Here is an 18,305-nt window from a genome sequence, read left to right as displayed (position 1 = left end):
ACTAGGTTGAAATGTCTTATCTGTTCCATCTGATATACTTCTGTAACTTGCTTTTATGGGGGAACAAAACCTATACTAACAAGTCAGGGCAACAGCTAGTGCCCTGCTTTGTAGTCTGGACTAAAATTCATTAAAAACAATGCTGCTGAGTGGAGTAGATGGCGGAGGAGTAGGAGACCTGGATTTCGTCTGGTCTCAGGAATTCAGCCGGATAGGGATCAAATCATTCTGAACACCTTACAAACTCAACAGGAGATTGAAGAAAAGAATAGCAGCAACTCTCTGAACAGAAAAGCGATCACTTTCTGGAAGGTAGGACGTGCAGAGAAGTGAATCTGAGGCGATATTTGGGAGGTTAGACAGTGGGGGAGGGGGTCTCCGTCGGCCGCTTCTGGCAAGTGATAGAGCCACGGAGCATAAAATCGGAACATTTAGAAGTCGGCTCCGCTGAGGGACGTTGCTCCGGTGGCTTAAGTGGGGGATGGAACCCTCACAGGACAGTGTGGTCTCAGGACCCTCGGGGTCACAGAAAGACCAGGGGCGCCTGAGTGCGGCAGAGCTCCTGGGTATCAAAGCGGGGAAGCCGGCTGCAGAGATGGAGCCCAGGAGCAGGCTCTCAGCTCAGGGTTGCCATAAACTGTGATCCACGGCACAGTCGGGCCATTGCTCCTCCAGCAGGGACCCAACAAGCGGCAGATCCAGGGAGACTCCCCTTCCTCCCCCGGGGAGGAGTGGCGCAGGAGCGCACCGCAGGGATCTGCTGGGTTTGGAGATTCCACACGGAGTCGGGTGCCAGAGATAGAAACGCTCGGTCACAGGCTGGGTGAGCACGGAGTGCAGCCGGAGATGGGGGAGATGGGAGTGATTGACTGCTTTTCTCTGGGGGCGCACTGAGGAGCGGGGCCCCGAGTTCTCGGCTCCTCCAGGCGGAGATTGGGAGGCCGCCATTTTCATTCTCGTCCTCCAAAGCTGTACAGAAAGCTTGCAGGGAACAAAAGCTCCCGAGAGCCAACCCGAGCAGATTGCTTAGCACGGACTGGGCAAGGACGGCGCAATTCCACCTTTGGAAAAGACGTTTGAGAACCACAGCAACAGGCCCCTCCCCCAGAAGGTCAGCAAGAACAGCCAGCCAAGATCCGGGTTTACTGATCAATGAGAATGGCAGAACTCGAGCGCTAGGGGAATACTGCACATAGAATTCATGGCTCTTTTACCATGATTCTTTAGGCTTGCAAAGTTAATATTTTTTAACTGTTTTTTTTTTTAATTTTTCTTTTTCCCTTTTTCAACCAACATCTTATCAGTCCCTTTTTTAAAAAAAAATTTTATTTTTCATTTTTAGAGTCAAATATATCCCTTCATAGTAGTTACCCTTATTTTTGGCATATATATACAAGTTCTCTCTTTAAAATTTTGAGATACAGTTTCTTCTAACAGATCAAAATACATCCTAAATGTCTAGTGTAAGGCTTTGTTCTAGTCTCCTGCCTGATCACATTCTCTCCCACTTTTTTTTTCTTTCTTTCTTCTTTTTTAATCCTCTTCTTTCTTTTTTCAAACAACTTATCAATTCCTTTTATAAAATTTTTTATAATTTTCATCTTTACAGTCTTATTCCATCCCTTCATTGTATCAAACCTTATTTTGTACATATGTAAGTCTTTCTTTCTTTAAAATTTTGGGAGGCACTTTCTTCTAACAGACTGAAATACACCCAAAATCTAGTGTGTGGCACTGATCTATGCACTAGTCTGATCATATTTGATCATATTCTGTTTTTTTTGGTTTTGTTCTTATCTTTTTCTTTTCTTTTTTTCTCTCTTTCTTTTTTCTTTCTTTCCCTTTCTTTTCCCCTGGCTTCAGGTCTTTTCTGATTTGTTTAGAGTGTATTTTCTGGGGACGTTGTTACCCTGTTAGCATTTTGTTCTCTCATTCATCTCTTCTCCTCTGGACAAAATGACAAGATGGAAAAAATCACCTCAACAAAAAAAACAAGAGGTAGTACCGTCTGCCAGGGACCTACTCAATACGGACATTAGTACGATGTCGGACCTAGAGTTCAGAATCATGATTTTAAAGATACTAGCTGGGCTTGAAAAAAGCATGGAAGTTATTAGAGAAACCCTTTCTGGAGAAATAAAAGAACTAAAATCTAACCAAGTTGAAATCAAAAAGGCTATTCATGCGGTACAATCAAAAATGGGGGCACTAACTGCTAGGGTAAATGAGGCAGAAGAGAGAATCAGCGATATGGAAGACCAAATGATGGAAAATAAAGAAGCTGAGAAAAAGAGAGATAAACAACTATTGGATCACGAGGGCAGAATTTGAGAGATAAGCGATACGATAAGACGAAACAACATTAGAATAATTGGGATCCCAGAAGAAGAAAGAGAGGGGCAGAAGGTATATTGGAGCAAATTATAACAGAGAACTTCCCTAATGTGGGGAAGGAAACAGGCATCAAAATCCAAGAGGCACAGAGAACCCCTTTCAAAATCAATAAAAATAGGTCAACACCCCAACATCTAATAGTAAAACTTAAGAGTCTCAGAGACAAAGAGAAAATCCTGAAAGGAGCTCAGGAGAAGAAATATGTAACCTACAAAGGCAGAAACATTAGATTGGCAAATGACCTATCCACAGAGACCTGGCAGGCCAGAAAAACTGTCATTGAAAATAGAAGGAGAGACAGAAAGCTTCCAGGACAAACAAAAACTAAAGGAATTTGCAAACACAAAACCAGCCCTACAAGAAATATTGAAAGGGGTCCTCTAAGCAGGGAGAGCCTAAAAGCAGCATGGACCAGAAAAGAACACAGACAATATACAGTAACAGTCACCTTACAGGCAATACAATGGCACTAAATTCATATCTTTCAATAGTTACTCTGAATGTAAATGGGCTAAATGACCCAATTAAAAGACACAGGCTATCAGATTGGATTAAAAAACAAGACCCACAGGGGCGCCTGGGTGGCTCAGTTGGTTAAGCGACTGCCTTTGGCTCAGGTCATGATCCCGGAGTCCTGGGATCGAGTCCCGCATCGGGCTCCCGGCTCAGTGGGGAGCCTGCTTCTCCCTCTGACCCTCTCCCCTCTCATGCTGTTTCTCTCTCTCTCTCTCTCTCTCTCTCTCAAATAAATAAATAAAAAATCTTTAAAAAAAAAAAAAAACAAGACCCACTGATATGCTGTCTGCAAGAGACTCATTTTAGACCCAAAGACACCCCCACATTGAAAGTGAGGGGGTGGAAAACCATTTACCATGCTAATGGAAACCAAAAGAAAGCTGGGGTGGCAATCCTTATATCAGAAAAATTAGATATTAAACCAAAGACTGTAATAAGAGATGAGGAAGGACACTATATCCCAATTAAAGGGTCTATCCAACAAGAAGATCTAACAATTGTAAATATCTATGCCCCTAACATGAGAGCAGCCAATTATATAAGGCAATTAATAACAAGAGCAAAGAAACACATTGACAACAATACAATAATAGTGGGGGACTTTAACACCCCCCTGACTGAAATGGACAGATCATCTAAGCAAAAGATCAACAAGGAAATAAAGACTTTCAATGACACACTGGACCAAATGGACTTCACAGATATATTCAGAACATTCCATCCCAAAGCAACGGAATACACATTCTTCTCTAGTGCCCATGGAACATTCTCCAGAATAGATCACATCCTAGGTCACAAATCAGGTCTCAGCTGGTACCAAAAGACTGGGATCATTCCCTGCATATTTTGAGACCACGGTGCTTTGAAACTAGAACTCAATCACAAGAGGAAAGTTGGAAAGAACTCAAATACATGGAGGCTAAAGAGCATCCTACTAAAAAATGAATAGGCAACCAGGAAATTAAAGAAGAATTAAAAAATTTCATGGAAACCAATGAAAACGAAAACACAACTATTCAAAATCTTTGGGATACAGCGAAGGCAGTCCTAAGAGGAAAGTATATAGCAATACAAGCCTTTCTCAAGAAACAAGAAAGGTCTCAAATACACAACCTAACCCTACACCTAAAGGAGCTAGAGAAAAAACAGCAAATAAAGCCTAAACCCAGCAGGAGACGAGAAATAATAAAGATCAGAGCAGAAATCAATGAAATAGAAACCAAAAGAACAGTAGAACAGATCAATGAAACTAGGAGTTGGTTCCTTGAAAGAATTAACAAGATTGATAAATCCCTGGCCAGACTTATCAAAAAGAAAAGAGAAATGACCCAAATCAATAAAATCATGAATGAAAGAGGAGCGATCACAACCAACACCAAAGACATACAAACAATTATAAGAACATATTATGAGCAACTCTATGCCAGCAAATTATATAACCTGGAAGAAATGGATGCATTCCTAGAGATGTATCAACTACCAAAACTGAAGCAGGAAGAAATAGAAAACCTGAACAGACCCATAACCCCTAAGGAAACTGAAGCAGTCATCAAAAATCTCCCAACAAATAAAAGCCCAGGGTCAGATGGCTTCCCAGGGGAATTCTACCAAACATTTAAAGAAGAATTAATACCTATTCTCCTGAAACTGTTCCAAAAAATAGAAATGGAAGGAAAACTTCCAAACTTGTTTTATGAGGCCACCATTACCTTGATCCCCAAACCAGACAAAGACCCCATCAAAAAGGAGAATTACAGACCAATATCCTTGATGAACACGGATGCAAAAATGCTCACCAAAATACTAGCCAATAGGATCCAACAGTACATTAGAAGGATTATTCACCACAACCAAATGGGATTTATCCCTGTGCTGCAAGGTCGGTTCAACATCCGCAAATCAATCAATGTGATACAATACATTAACGAAAGAAAGAACAAGAACTATATGATCCTCTCAATAGATGCCGAAAAAGCATTTGACAAAGTATAGCATCCTTTCTTGATCAAAACTCTTCAGAGTATAGGGATAGAGGGTACATACCTCAATATCATAAAAGCCATCTATGAAAAACCTACAGAGAATATCATTCTCAATGGGGAAAGCTTTCCCCCTAAGGTCAGGAACAGGGCGGAGATATCCACTATCACCACTGCTATCCAACATAGTATTAGAAGTCCTAGCCACAGCAATCAGACAACAAAAAGAAATCAAAGGCATCCAAACTGGCAAAGAAGAAGTCAAACTCTCACTGTTTGCACATGATAGGATACTTTATGTAGAAAACCCAAAAGACTCCACCCCAAAACTGCTAGAACTCATACAGGAATTCAGTCAAGTGGCAGGATATAAAATCAATGCAGAGAAATCAGTGGCATTCCTATACACCAACAACAAGACAGAAGAGAGAGAAATTAAGGAGTCAATCCCATTTACAATTGTACCCAAAACCATAAGATACCTAGGAATAAATCTAACCAAAGAGGCAAAGGATCTGTACTCAGAGAACTACAAAATACTCATGAAAGACATTGAGGAAGACACAAAGGAATGGAAAAACGTTCCATGCTCATGGATTGGAAGAACAAATATCGTGAAGATGTCAATGCTACCTAGAGCAATCTACACATTCAATGCAATCCCCATCAAAATACCATCCACTTTTTTCAAAGAAATGAAACAAATAATCCTAAAATTTGTATGGAACCAGAAAAGACCCCGAATAGCCAGAGGAATATTGAAAAAGCAAAGCAAAGCTGGTGGCATCAGAATTCCAGACTTCTAGCTCTATTACAAAGCTGTCATCAAGACAGTATGGTACTGGCACAAAAACAGACACAGATCAATGGAACAGAATAGAGAGCCCAGAAATGGACCCTCAACTGTATGGTCAACTAATCTTTGACAAAGCAGGAAAGAATGTCCAATGGAAAAAAGACAGTCTCTTCAATAAATGGTGTTGGGAAAATTGGACAGCCACATGCAGAAGAATGAAACTGGACCATTTCCTTACACCACACACAAAAATACACTCAAAGTTATTGAAAGACCTAAATGTGATACAGGAGTCCATCAAAATCCTAAAGGAGAACACAGTCAGCAACCTCTTTGACCTCAGCCGCACAACTTCTTCCTAGAAACATTGCCCAAGGCAAGGGAAGCAAGGGCAAAAATGAACTATTGGGAACTTATCAAGATAAAAAGCTTTTGCACAGCAAAAGAAATAGTCCACAAAACCAAAAGACAACCGACAGAATGGGAGAAGATATTTGCAAATGACATATCAGATAAAGGGCTAGTATCCAAATTCGATAAAGAACTTATCAAACTCAACACCCAAAGAATAAATAATCCAATCAAGAAATGGGCAGAAGACATGAACAGATATTTTTCCAAAGAAGACATCCAAATGGCCAACAGACCATGAAACAGCAGATGAAAAAGTGCTCAACATCACTTGGCATCAGGGAAATCCAAATCAAAACCTCAATGAGATACCACCTCACACCAGTGAGAATGGCGAAAATTAACAAGTCAAGAAATGAGAGATGTTGGTGCCAATGCGGAGAAGGGGGATCCCTCCTACACTGTTGGTTGGGAATGCAAGCTGGTGCAGCCAGTCTGGAAAACAGTATGGAGGTTCCTCAAAAAGTTGGAAATAGATCTACCATACGACCCAGCAACTGCACTACTGGGTATTTACCCCAAAGATACAAATGTAGTGACCCTAAGGGGTACGTGCACCCCAATGTTTATAGCAGCAATGTCCACAATAGCCAAACTGTGGAAAGAGCCAAGATGTCCATCGACAGATGAATGGATAAAGAAGATGTGGTATATATATAAGATGGTATATTATGCAGCCATCAAAAGGAATGAGATCTTGCCATTTGCAACGACATGGATGGAACTGGAGGGTGTTATGCTGAGTGAAATAAGTCAATCAGAAAGACAGGTATCATATGACCTCACTGATATGAGGAATTCTTAATCTCAGGAAACAAACTGAGGGTTGCTGGAGTGGGGGTGGGGTGGGAGGGATGGGGTGGCTGGGTGATAGACATTGGGGAGGGTATGTGCTATGGTGAGTGCTGTGAATTGTGCAAGACTGTTGAATCACAGATCTTTACCTCTGAAACAAAATAGCAATATATGTTAAGAAAAGAAGAAGAAGATAGCAGGAGGGGAAGATTGAAGGGGGGGGGAAGTCGGAGGGGAAACGAACCATGAGAGACGATGGACTCTGAAAAACAAACTGAGGGTTCTAGAGGGGAGGGGGTTGGGCGGATGGGTTAGCCTGCTGATGGGTATTAAAGAGGGCACGTTCTGCGTGGAGCACTGGGTGTTATGCACAAACAATGAATCATGGAACACTACATCAAAAACCAACGATGTAATGTATGGTGATTAACATAACGAGAAAAAAAATTTAAAGAAAAGAATTGTAAACTTAATATAGATAAAATGGTGAGTTTTGGTTACGGGAATTTTATCTCAAATAAAAAACATGTTTTCTAACACCAAAAAAAAAAAACCCCAATAAAATGCTGCTGTTCACTTTTTGGTCAAAGAAAGAAATGGTTATTGGAAAATTGATTATCCAAATATAAAAAACAATAAATTCTTGCCTCATTTTGTACACAAAATTCAAATCCAGTCAGATTAAAGAACAAATTGTGAAAAGCAAAACTTTAAATTTTTAGAAAATAAATTGTAGAAGATATTAAGACCTCAGTGTAGGAATACCTTTAATCATGATACCAAGAACCTATTTCATAAAAGTATTGCTGGATAATTAAAATATTTATGTAAAAAAAAATCAAACTTGGAGGTAAATCAGTTAAAAGGAGGCAGAGATTAAAAAGGTAATTCTTTGAAGAGGGAACCCAATTTAGCAATGTATATGCCCAATATCATTGGTGGAAGAAAATAAAAATTAAAAATTAATTTCTGTCTTATATCTATCAATTTGGCAAACATTTGAAAAGTCAGGTAATACCAAGTATATTAGTTTGTTAGAGCTGGTGTAACAAAGTACCACAAACTGGGTGGTTTGCACAACAATTATTTGTTTCATGGTTCTGCAGCCTAGAAGAATAAGATCAAAGTGTTGGCTCCCTCTGGAAGCTGTGAAGGACAATCTGTTCATGCTCTCCCTAGCTTCTGGTGGTTCGTTGGCAACCTTTGGTGTTCCTTGACTTCTACATTACTACAATATCTGTCTGCCTTTATCTTCACATGGCACTCTCCCTATGTCCAAGTTTCCCCTTTTGCTAAGGACACCAGTCATGGGATTAAGGACCCACCCTACTCAAATATGACCTAATTTTATTAATTTTATCTGCAGTGACCCTATTTCCAAATAAGGTCACATTTGAGATATTGATGATAAGGGATTCAATACGGAATTTTCAACATGACTTTATAAATTTTGGAGGAGGACACAATTTAACCCATAACACACCAAGTATTGCCAAGGATGTGGAATAAAGCAAACTCTCAATCACTATTAATGGAAACACAAATTAGTACTATTGATTTAAAATGCAGTTTGACAGTATCTATTAAAAGTAATGATATATAACCATAACCCAGACATTTTACTTCTAGACGTCTTGTCCTATGGCCACTATTATATGTGGACGTAAGATGATGTGTTTAAAGATGTGTGTAATAGCATTGTTTGAGATGGAGAAAATAGACTGGACAAATGGGCAACTGAAAATGAAAGAACTGGTACCTCATGTTTTAACAAGGATAAGGGTCAGAAAAAAGAGTTAAAAAAAACAAACTATGTAGTGATTCATATTCTGTGATATATTTAAAAGTATGTATAGTCTATAGCTGTCTGCATATGTAGAATTAGGTATATAATTCTGGGATGATAAGTATACATAGCACCTTCAGGATGGTGGTTTAACTAGGGAGAAGAGGGTAGGGGGTGTGATTTTAGAGTTCTCAGTTGGGCTGCAACTATATTTAATATTTGCTTTGCTTAAAAACATAACCTAAAGAAAATGTGGTATAATGTTAATATTTATTGTATTTGGGTTTGGCCATATTAGCTTTCATTATATTCATCTCTTTTTCCAAATGTTTGAAATATTTTATAAGAAAAATATTTTTAAAAATCTCAGCAGTGTAGAACGATGTGCTGACAATAAGAAGATGAAATTTAGGATATGAATAAAAAAAAAAAATCCTAACCTTGAATCAGATAGAAACCCTACCAATTGATTGTATATACAGTAGAGGGCATAGGAGTTAGAGGAAGAATTTGTTTAAATATCTATGGTTTGATTTAACTATAATTTCATGTGTCAATATTACTAAGGCCTGCCAACAAATCTAGTTTGTCCTTAAAGCCAAACAGTATGAGTTTGAAATGTCTAAAACAGAAAAATAATGTAATAGACTTTGTTTTAGCTAAAACTTATGTTGTTCAATTTTATAGAAACTGGAAGCTATTTGGAGGACAACGACCACAACGTAGAGAGGAACTATTGAGTTGTGTCAGTATAGCACTAGCAAATGCTTGGCTTAGAGAAGAAGAAGTTCAAGATGGGTATGGTAACCATCATTACTTATTGCTGTCCTATAGAAGTGGAATTTGGCTCATTTGCTGTGACCTGCAAGGTAGAACAAGAGCCAAGAACCAAGAAATTGTGGGGGGATGATTACAAATGTTACATTTTACTGCAACATAAAGAACTTTCCAATAGGACTGGCCAAATATGACATGGTCTTCCTTAGAAAGCAGAAAATTCCTCACCAGTAGAGTTGCTTAAGCAAGACCCTGACTATTGAGTTGTTGACTAGACTAGAACAGTGATTCCAGAATTTTGGGTTTCATGGATCAGTAAAATTTCAAATGAGTAAATGGAGAACCAACAAAGCTTCCAACCTACTATTCTACTAAGGAATATTTTTACAGCGTTGTATTTTTCATCTATTTCTACCATTACTTTAACACCAAAATCAAGGAAGAACATCATCCCAGAATATCTTTTTTTTTCTCAAGAAAGCAACATTGGCCACTTTGTACTGATATTTTTTAAGTATTTTAAATAGAGGAAAATTTAAGCATTTGGTTTTTTTTCTTGATTAAATATATCAGTATGGGAATTCATACATATAATTGTATACCATGAAGTGGAATTCAAATATGAAAGCTATTCTTGAAATTTATTTTTTTTAAGATTTTATTTTAGAGACAGAGAGTACAAGCAGGGGAAAGGGGACAGAGAGAGAGGAAGAGAGACTCTTAAGCAGATTCTGCATTGAGTATGGAGCCCGATGTAGGGCTTGACGTGGGGCTTGATCTCACGACCCTGGGATCATGACCTGAGTGAAAACCAAGAGTCAGAGGCTTAACCACCTGAGCCACCCAGGTGCCCTGAAATTTATTTTTTTTTATAGTCCTTGTCAAACATACTGTTTGGCCTAGAGGTGGAAGCAAACTCCAAATGTCATTCAGCTTAACTTAGAATATTCCAGGTGAGTTGAGAAAAACCAAAAAAATAACATTTTATTTGGCTCCAGCCTCCCTTTTGTGTCTTTCTTTTTAGACTAGAGCAGGTCAGGATCTGAGATCCAGGTCTGTTAGAAGAGAGGAACAGAGCTATGGACTCCAAATAATTGCTTACATGGAGGGCCTCCCAACTTGGAAATAAGGAGAGGAACCATGCCCCTCAGCCCCAACTGATACATACATAGCAGGGTAATTATGGTTCCAAATGCCTGCTTACAATGAGGACCCAAAGGTCAAAAATCAGTAAGAAGACCATGCTTCCTCATAGATTGGGCTGATCCAGGGGACACTGATCTACAACAGTGTTTCTCAACTTCTGCATTTGATATTTGGGACTATAATGCTTTCTTGTCAGGGGTTGTCCTGTGTACTGTGGGATATTTTTCAGGATTCCTGATTTACTCAGTAGATGCCAGTAGCGTCTCCTGCTCTCCAGTTGTAAGAATAAAAATGTCTCTGGACATGCCAAGTATTCCCTAGGGGCAAATTTCTCCCAGTGGAGAACCACTTGTTTAGAAGATCTGTAGATGCTTCTGAGCCTGGAAACCTTAGGATCAATCTTCTTGAACTGTGTTAGTGTGTATAAAAGAGGTTTTCTAATCGTAACTCTAGAATCACTCATTTGTTTTTCTCATGTCTTATTAAGCACAAATGAAGATCAGAAAGGGTTTGAGGGTGGACAGGTTTACAGGCTCTCCCCTATTGAGTCAGTGATCTTTCTGCCTTAGACATGGATAAAAATATCTGGGAACAAGTTTCAGCTGTACTTGAGTGTAGGGAAACTGGTGAACCTTTAAATGCCATACTTGCCCTCTTTGCATTAATCAGTCTTGATGAAGGCTGTGGCCCTTTTATCATGCTGTTTCTTCTTTTTAAAAAATTACCTCAAAGTATTTGTAAAACATTTTTAAAGTTTGTAGTGTGACCATTATATTTCCTTCATTCTCCTAAAGGCACCGAAAAGTTAACTTCATTTTTTGGGGAAAATCCCTACTTACATAGGCAACTTTCTCTCAAATACATACATATGGCTTCTCTTATTCTAGGTTTGGCTTTCTGCCTGGATCAAAAGCAGGAACTGTATTTGCCTTTGAGAAAAGGATTTGCAACCTGACTTTTATTTTCCAGTGCCATTTTGTAGAAATCTGCAACCACGCACTACCCAGATGTAAGTAGCCTCTTTCATTCATCCTAATGGAAAAATCATACTTAGTATAGAGGGACTAAAACTATGTCTGCAAGACACCATTGGGACTTGGAAAGCAAGCAAAAGGAATGAAGTACTATACCAATTAAATGACTATTTGGGATTTATTTAACAGTGTAAGACAAAGAGTAGAAAACAGTTTGGAGCAAAGCATGATTTGCATGAAGATACTTATTAATAAGTAGATCACATAAATAAATTTCGTATAGGCTAACATTCATCTCAGTTTCTTAATGGAGCTGTATACGATGTCTGGATCCTATGTTTTCCAGAATTTTGTCTCTTGCTTGTGCTCGGAATCCCATTTATTCTAGTAGGACAAAGAAATCCCAGTCACCAATTCATGGTAGATGAATATCCACTGATCTGTAAAGAATTAGCTCAAAAAAGGTATAGCTAGTAGGCCAATCGTTCTAGGATCTCCTAATCCCATGGATTGGAAATTATTAACTGTTTAGAAAAAGGGTATAATGGGCTAGTCAGAGTGGCATTTTTTTTTTTAATATGTGTTTTGTTTGTAAATGGGTCAAGACTTCTTGTTTCAGATACAGATACTGCCTGAGGTAAAAACACCTTTAATATTTAAAATCTCCCCTGTAGTCTTATTATTTAGTTCATTTAAGCTTTGGGGTACTGGAAAATGAAGAATTTCCTTTTAGGAAGGTCAATGTCAGCACCTGAGTTTCAGAGCACTACCATGTATTCTCTTACCCTCTTTCCCTAGGAAATTAAATGGTTATGATCCTCTATCTTGTTTTTTGCTCACACTTTTCCATTAGTAACTATCTAAATACATATTTAGGGCTCAGTTTTTTGCTTTGCTCACAGTTGGAAATTTCCCAAATATGACTCATGCAAATGTCTTTGACTTTTTTTATTCCTCTTTTCAGATGCTGAGAATTTAATGATCATTTTCTTTATGCTTCTTTTATATCTGTATTTCAGATGCATATTCGATAGGAATTTACTCTTGGTTTCAGTAAGGTTCTTTGTGTGACATATAAGTTGCCTTTTTGCTGAATGTGAGGGATTTTTATTACATTCCTATAAATATCACATACACAAATTTCATTTTTATACTAACCATACTATTATCAGATTTTTATTGTATTTTTCTCTTAGGTGTTTGTTATATGAGGATAGAAATTTTTTCTTCTCTTATGCCCCCTTTGGAGCAAATGTTACCTCAGGATTAATGATTATGCATCCAGCATCAATGACCGTAGCCTCAGGACTGCTTGAATGTCCAAGAGCTCAGTGGGCACATGGCTGTCAGAAAGAACGAGATCCATAAACTGAGATGAGCAGATAGGAAGGGGGAGAGCTATGATCCAGATGTCTGCAAAGAGAAATTCTCTTTCCAGTGACACTAGGGGAGATTCAAGAGAGTGAGTATAAATGGGGAAAGGCACAACTAAATGTGTCAGGGATTTCCATTTCCAGTCTGTTGAGTGTTATATATAATTTAGGTTAAATTTAAGTTGGGTAGTAATTCCTGAAAGGTTTTTTCTAATAGAGGTTCTTTATAATATATAAGCACCAGTGTAGTTAAAGGAACATTAGAGTATGTCCAAGAGATCATTAAACATTTTATCGAAATTTTCATCATAATAAAGTATAAGGATAGTATTCGGAGTTATATTAGTTAAAATCTCATGGTTACCTGATGATTTATCAGGATGCAATAAAGGGGGAGGTGAAAGCAAACAAATAGAGGATAGTAAACCTAATGTTATAATTTTAAAAGAAAGAAGAGTAGAAATATAGACCTAGTCCCAAATCTTGGGACAGCAATCTACCCTGATGTCATCTACTTCTTATCCCAGTTTATAGTTCAAATGTCTCTAATGATCTTTGGGTGGCCCAATGAGCAATAAGCACAAAGATTGTCTACACATGGGCTGTTCCAGTGATTTCTTGACATCAAGCTATTTACGTTTATACTTTGCAGAGCTTCAAGAAAAAGGGCAGTTTTACTTCTCAAATGATCCAAGTCAGAAAGGTGGAAGAAAATTAAAAATGTTAGTTTGTAGAGTTGTACCAGGCATTAGAGGACACTAAAAGAAATCAGGATCTAGTCCAGTATATAATAAATAGTATTAAAATCTAATAATATCTACAAAAATTTGTTACTGGAGCATATTCTTTTTATAATCATCCTTGTTTTAATCAACTTGGCCTAATTCTTTATAAGAGGCATAGCAAGAATAGTGAGTTACCATACAAGTTATTTAAACCTGCTTTGCTGGGACTTTTTATAAGGAATTTCAAATTGAGCTTTTAATAACCTCTCAAGATTAGAAGCCAAATACTTAACATCAAGATTTGCCTACAATACCTATAGGGTTGGGTGAATTTCTCTTCTTGATGTACCCAAAATATCCTGAGGTCCCTGTACCTGTTAGGAAATGACATTCTTTACTCACCTGGTAAGGCTACCGGGTATTTTGGAAAGCAAGATATCAGGTCAACATTTCCAAGGTGATCTCTTGTCCCATAGAGTCAACCTTCATTCCTCAAAGTTGTCTGGTCATATCTGAGGCTATTCATGTCTCTCAAATATGACATTCCAGTCAAAGCCTTGGTAATATAACCAATGTTTCCAATGGTGTTCTGTTCCAAAGAGAAAAGATTCTTACTGAATTTATGTAAATAACTGCGTGAAAGAAACAATATTCACTGACAGATTTTGAATTACAGAGGGTTCAGGTAGGGAGAAAAGATAAAATATTCCTTCATAAACAAGTTGAAACATTTATTTCTGTAAGGCATAGATATCTTAAGAGAAAAAGTTTCCTTAATTCTGGAGGATCAGACAATAGAGGACCAGCAATATTTCAAACAAAAGTCACCAAACTGTAATCATCTTTCTTAATTCATTTAGTCTCATGTTATTAATTTTTGTTCTATTTGAATGCAGCTTTCCCATTAGTTTTGGAAATTCTTACTCAGCTTAATTTTATGACTTAAAATATATTAGAAACCAGCGTTTGTCAAAAAGTCCTTTTCCTGAATCTCCTTGAAGAAGAAACACATTTTACAAGAGCATCAGAACAATAACTATAAATGACAAAAGACTAAAATACAGCCACAAAGATCTGATGAGAGTTCATGATAATGCACTTGACAAGGAAATCCGTTTATTTCTGTGACATAACATCATTTGACATGACCTTATACCAGAACATATGAAAACTTCAGGAATTTCATATAATTTCTAAACCAGAGCATTTACCTATACAATGTAACCTAAGAAGGTTTTTTTGATCATTTGTTTGACAATGCTTCCCTTGTAACTTAAACACACCAAATAAACAAGTTCTAATTAGTCAAAAAGACTTCTTTTAGAATTTGAATGCTTGGGAACTTTGGTAAAGACCTCAGAAGCTTCTTAAAGTGTATGCCTAAATAGGATTACAGATTATCGTAAACTTTATGTTTAACCAAGGTGGCAATAAGAGATTCTACAGAAGGTTATATACAGTTATAAGAAAAACTTAAGCCCCTTTAATAGAGAAGATTTAATTTTCAATAATCAAAAACTTGATAACGGTAAACTTTGTTTTTCTGGGCAGATAAAGACAAACTTTGTTTATAATTTCTTATCACGAGTAGACCAATAATCAGTCACCTGGGTCAGTTAAGCATCTTCCTTCCGCTCAGTTCATGATCCCAGTGTCCTGCCCCTCCCCCAGCTTGTGCTCATTCTCTCAAATAAATAAAGTCTTAAAAAAAAAAACCAAAAAACAGTAGACCAATAATCTAAGAAAAAACTGAATCTCAATCTTATACTAGTGTACTTTTAAAACTCACTCATTCCAATCTTAGTCATTCTTGACCATGCATAATTTCTTTTAAGGATTCCCCTTCACAAACCTATAACTTTCTTTTTCATTCAGATTTTGTCCTAAGCCTTCTCTCTCTAAATAGTCTCCTTTTAGGACAAAATTACTTTCTTTTCCCTCAAGAAAAATGTATTCCCATTCCTCATACCTTATCAGAATTTTTACTTTTAGGGCGCCTGGGTGGCTCAGTCGGTTAAGCGTCTGCCTTCAGCTCAGGTCATGATCCCAGGGTCCATTGGGCTCTTTTCTCAGCGGGGAGCCTGCTTCTCCCTCTCCCTCCCTGCTCCCCCTGCTTGTGCTCTTTCTCTCTCTCTCAAAAAAAATCTTAAATTTTGTTTTTTTTACTCTTAGAAACTTTAGTCTCCAGTGAGAACTAAGTAGTAATCAATTATGAACTGTTACACCAGAATTTCTTAGGTCAGAAATTTATGAATACATTTCATAATTTCTAGAAGCATTTTCTCATAATTTTTCAATTAAGCACAAAGCGTGTTTACCAACAGATCCAAGAATCCTCAGTTTCTCTGCCAAAAGCAGACAAACCTAGTAATCAGTGATTTAGAATTCTATGTTATTTGGAAAAGACTTAAATGAATTCAACCTAATTAGTCATTTAACTTAGCAAAACTTCAAAGTTTCAGTAACTGAAGACTTTGAAAGCCATTTTTATTTTCCTATAAACGTATCTATTCAGCCTACTTGTTCTTAATAATTACCCATGAAAACTTCATGAGACAAGCAAAATCAACCATCCTTTTAAGTAATTTTTTTGCTGATAAATTACAACAGGTAAAATATGAATTTAACTAATGCATTTAGGTAGAATAAAAGGCTGTTATCTGTATTATATTTGGTGTTAATAACTCCAAAAGACATACCTATTTTAATTAAACCAACAAACTTAAACTGGTTTTAATACTGAATATTTTTCTAGATCGTATGAACTTGCAAGATATTTGGGTTAATCTCTATCTTTCTGAATTTTAGAATGCTGTTTTTATAAGCACTTATTTTTAACCAATTAAATAGAGCGTTTTTTAAAGATTTTATTTATTTATTTATTTGACAGAGAGAGAGCACGAGGGGGAACACAAGCAGGGCGAGTGGGAGAGGGAGAAGCAGGCTTCCAGCAGAGCAGGGAGCCTGATGCGGGGCTCGATCCCAGGACCCTAGGATCATGACCTGAGCCACCCAGGCACCCCTAAATAGAGCTTTTTTTACAAATTAATTGACTTTTTAAAACTTTGACAGGGAGCGTGGCAGAAACAGGCTTCCTGCAGAGCAAGGAGCCCAATGTGGGGCTTGATCCTAGGACCCTGGAATCATGACCTGAGCTGAAGGCAGACGCTTAACCAACTGAGCTACCCAGGTGCCCCTACAAATTAGTCTTAGCAATACCATCCAGAGGTAGAAAAAACATCTCACATAACACACATGGACACATATACACAAACAGGATGCAAAGAAAATCTAGCCTTTGTTTCATTAATATTTCTGGAGAGGACATTAAAGGCCAAATTGCCAAATATCTCCCCTTTATTAAAACAAATCTAATTGTAAGGTGGCAGTATAATCTATGGACTCATTAATTAGTCATTTTCCATTTTCCAATCTAATATGGATAGTTCTGTCCAAAGATGCCCAAAGCTGCAGCAACAAATAAACCAAATAAATCTCAAAATTCCTCTGTGAGCATTGGTTCCTCCCCAAAAGTTGGAGGTTTCATCAATTGAACCAAATGGCTTCCTAGTTTCTGGTTACTTAGACTTGTAGCTGGCTTTTTATAATTGTGTGCATAAGAAAGATAATTTAGACATGGTAAAAGAATCCCATTTGTGTCATCTGAGACTTCAGTTCCTCAAGGTTATTCCCACCTAGAGAACAGCTTGAATAAAAGGATCTTCAACTCAAGTTGAGGAGATGCAGATATCAGGACAACTTACCAGATTCACCAGTGAGGTGGTGAGAAGTCAGTGGGGCACAAAGGGCCTGTGCTTGTACTGAGTGCCAAGTTCCAGGTGACCCCCAGGTGTTCTCAGGTGAGTTGCTCTGATATCCTGCCAACTGTACCAAGAAAGATCAACACAAACTGAACAAGAGTTTTATTTGAGTCCAAGTTAGGACAGCTGCCTGGAAAACATGCTCTTCACAAGGAAGAAAGTGTTCTGGAGAATGAACAGTTTTTACAGGGTTATATTACTTTTTATGACTTGTAAAAGCTCAAAATATTATAGATTAGCATATAGGCAGGAATCATGAGTTTTATAATGGGAAGCAGGGAATAGGCTACTAATTCACAAAGCAGATGTACAATACATGTTTGGTGGGCCATAAATCAGGATTTTGGTTTGAACAAAGTTTATAAACAGTCATGTTGACTTAGAAATAAATCTATAGTGGTTTCCCTTGTATACCAGGCCTTTAGAGAGTTTTTCTATTAATATAATTGATGTGACTTCATGAAGCATAACACCACCAACAGTAGTGAACCGACTGTTTAAAAAGTAGAATATTATTGTACAGGCCAAGTGTAGGCCACCCCAAGATGGGACATTTTGGCGTGAACATTATTTTGAGTTAAAAGCAATTTAAACCCAGCAAATTCAGAAAAAGCTCTTTACCTCCCCCTTAAATTCCTTGTACCAGGAAGAGAGCTATTAACAGATTCTTCTTTACCTGAGACACTTACCTACATAATGGGCCAAACTTTGTTTCCCAAACATCTTTCACCTTCTTGCTAAGGGCTTTCTCCTCTTTGTAAGAGAGGAGACCTTAGCTTATACAAGCCTCATGTTGCCTCTTTGGAATTTCC

Source organism: Eumetopias jubatus, unplaced genomic scaffold (genome assembly GCF_037043125.1).
Source record: "Eumetopias jubatus isolate StellerSeaLion01/CBP00866 unplaced genomic scaffold, mEumJub1_p1.0 scaffold_4, whole genome shotgun sequence".
NCBI classification, from domain to species: Eukaryota; Metazoa; Chordata; class Mammalia; order Carnivora; family Otariidae; genus Eumetopias; species Eumetopias jubatus.
This window is presented reverse-complemented; position numbering follows the sequence as displayed.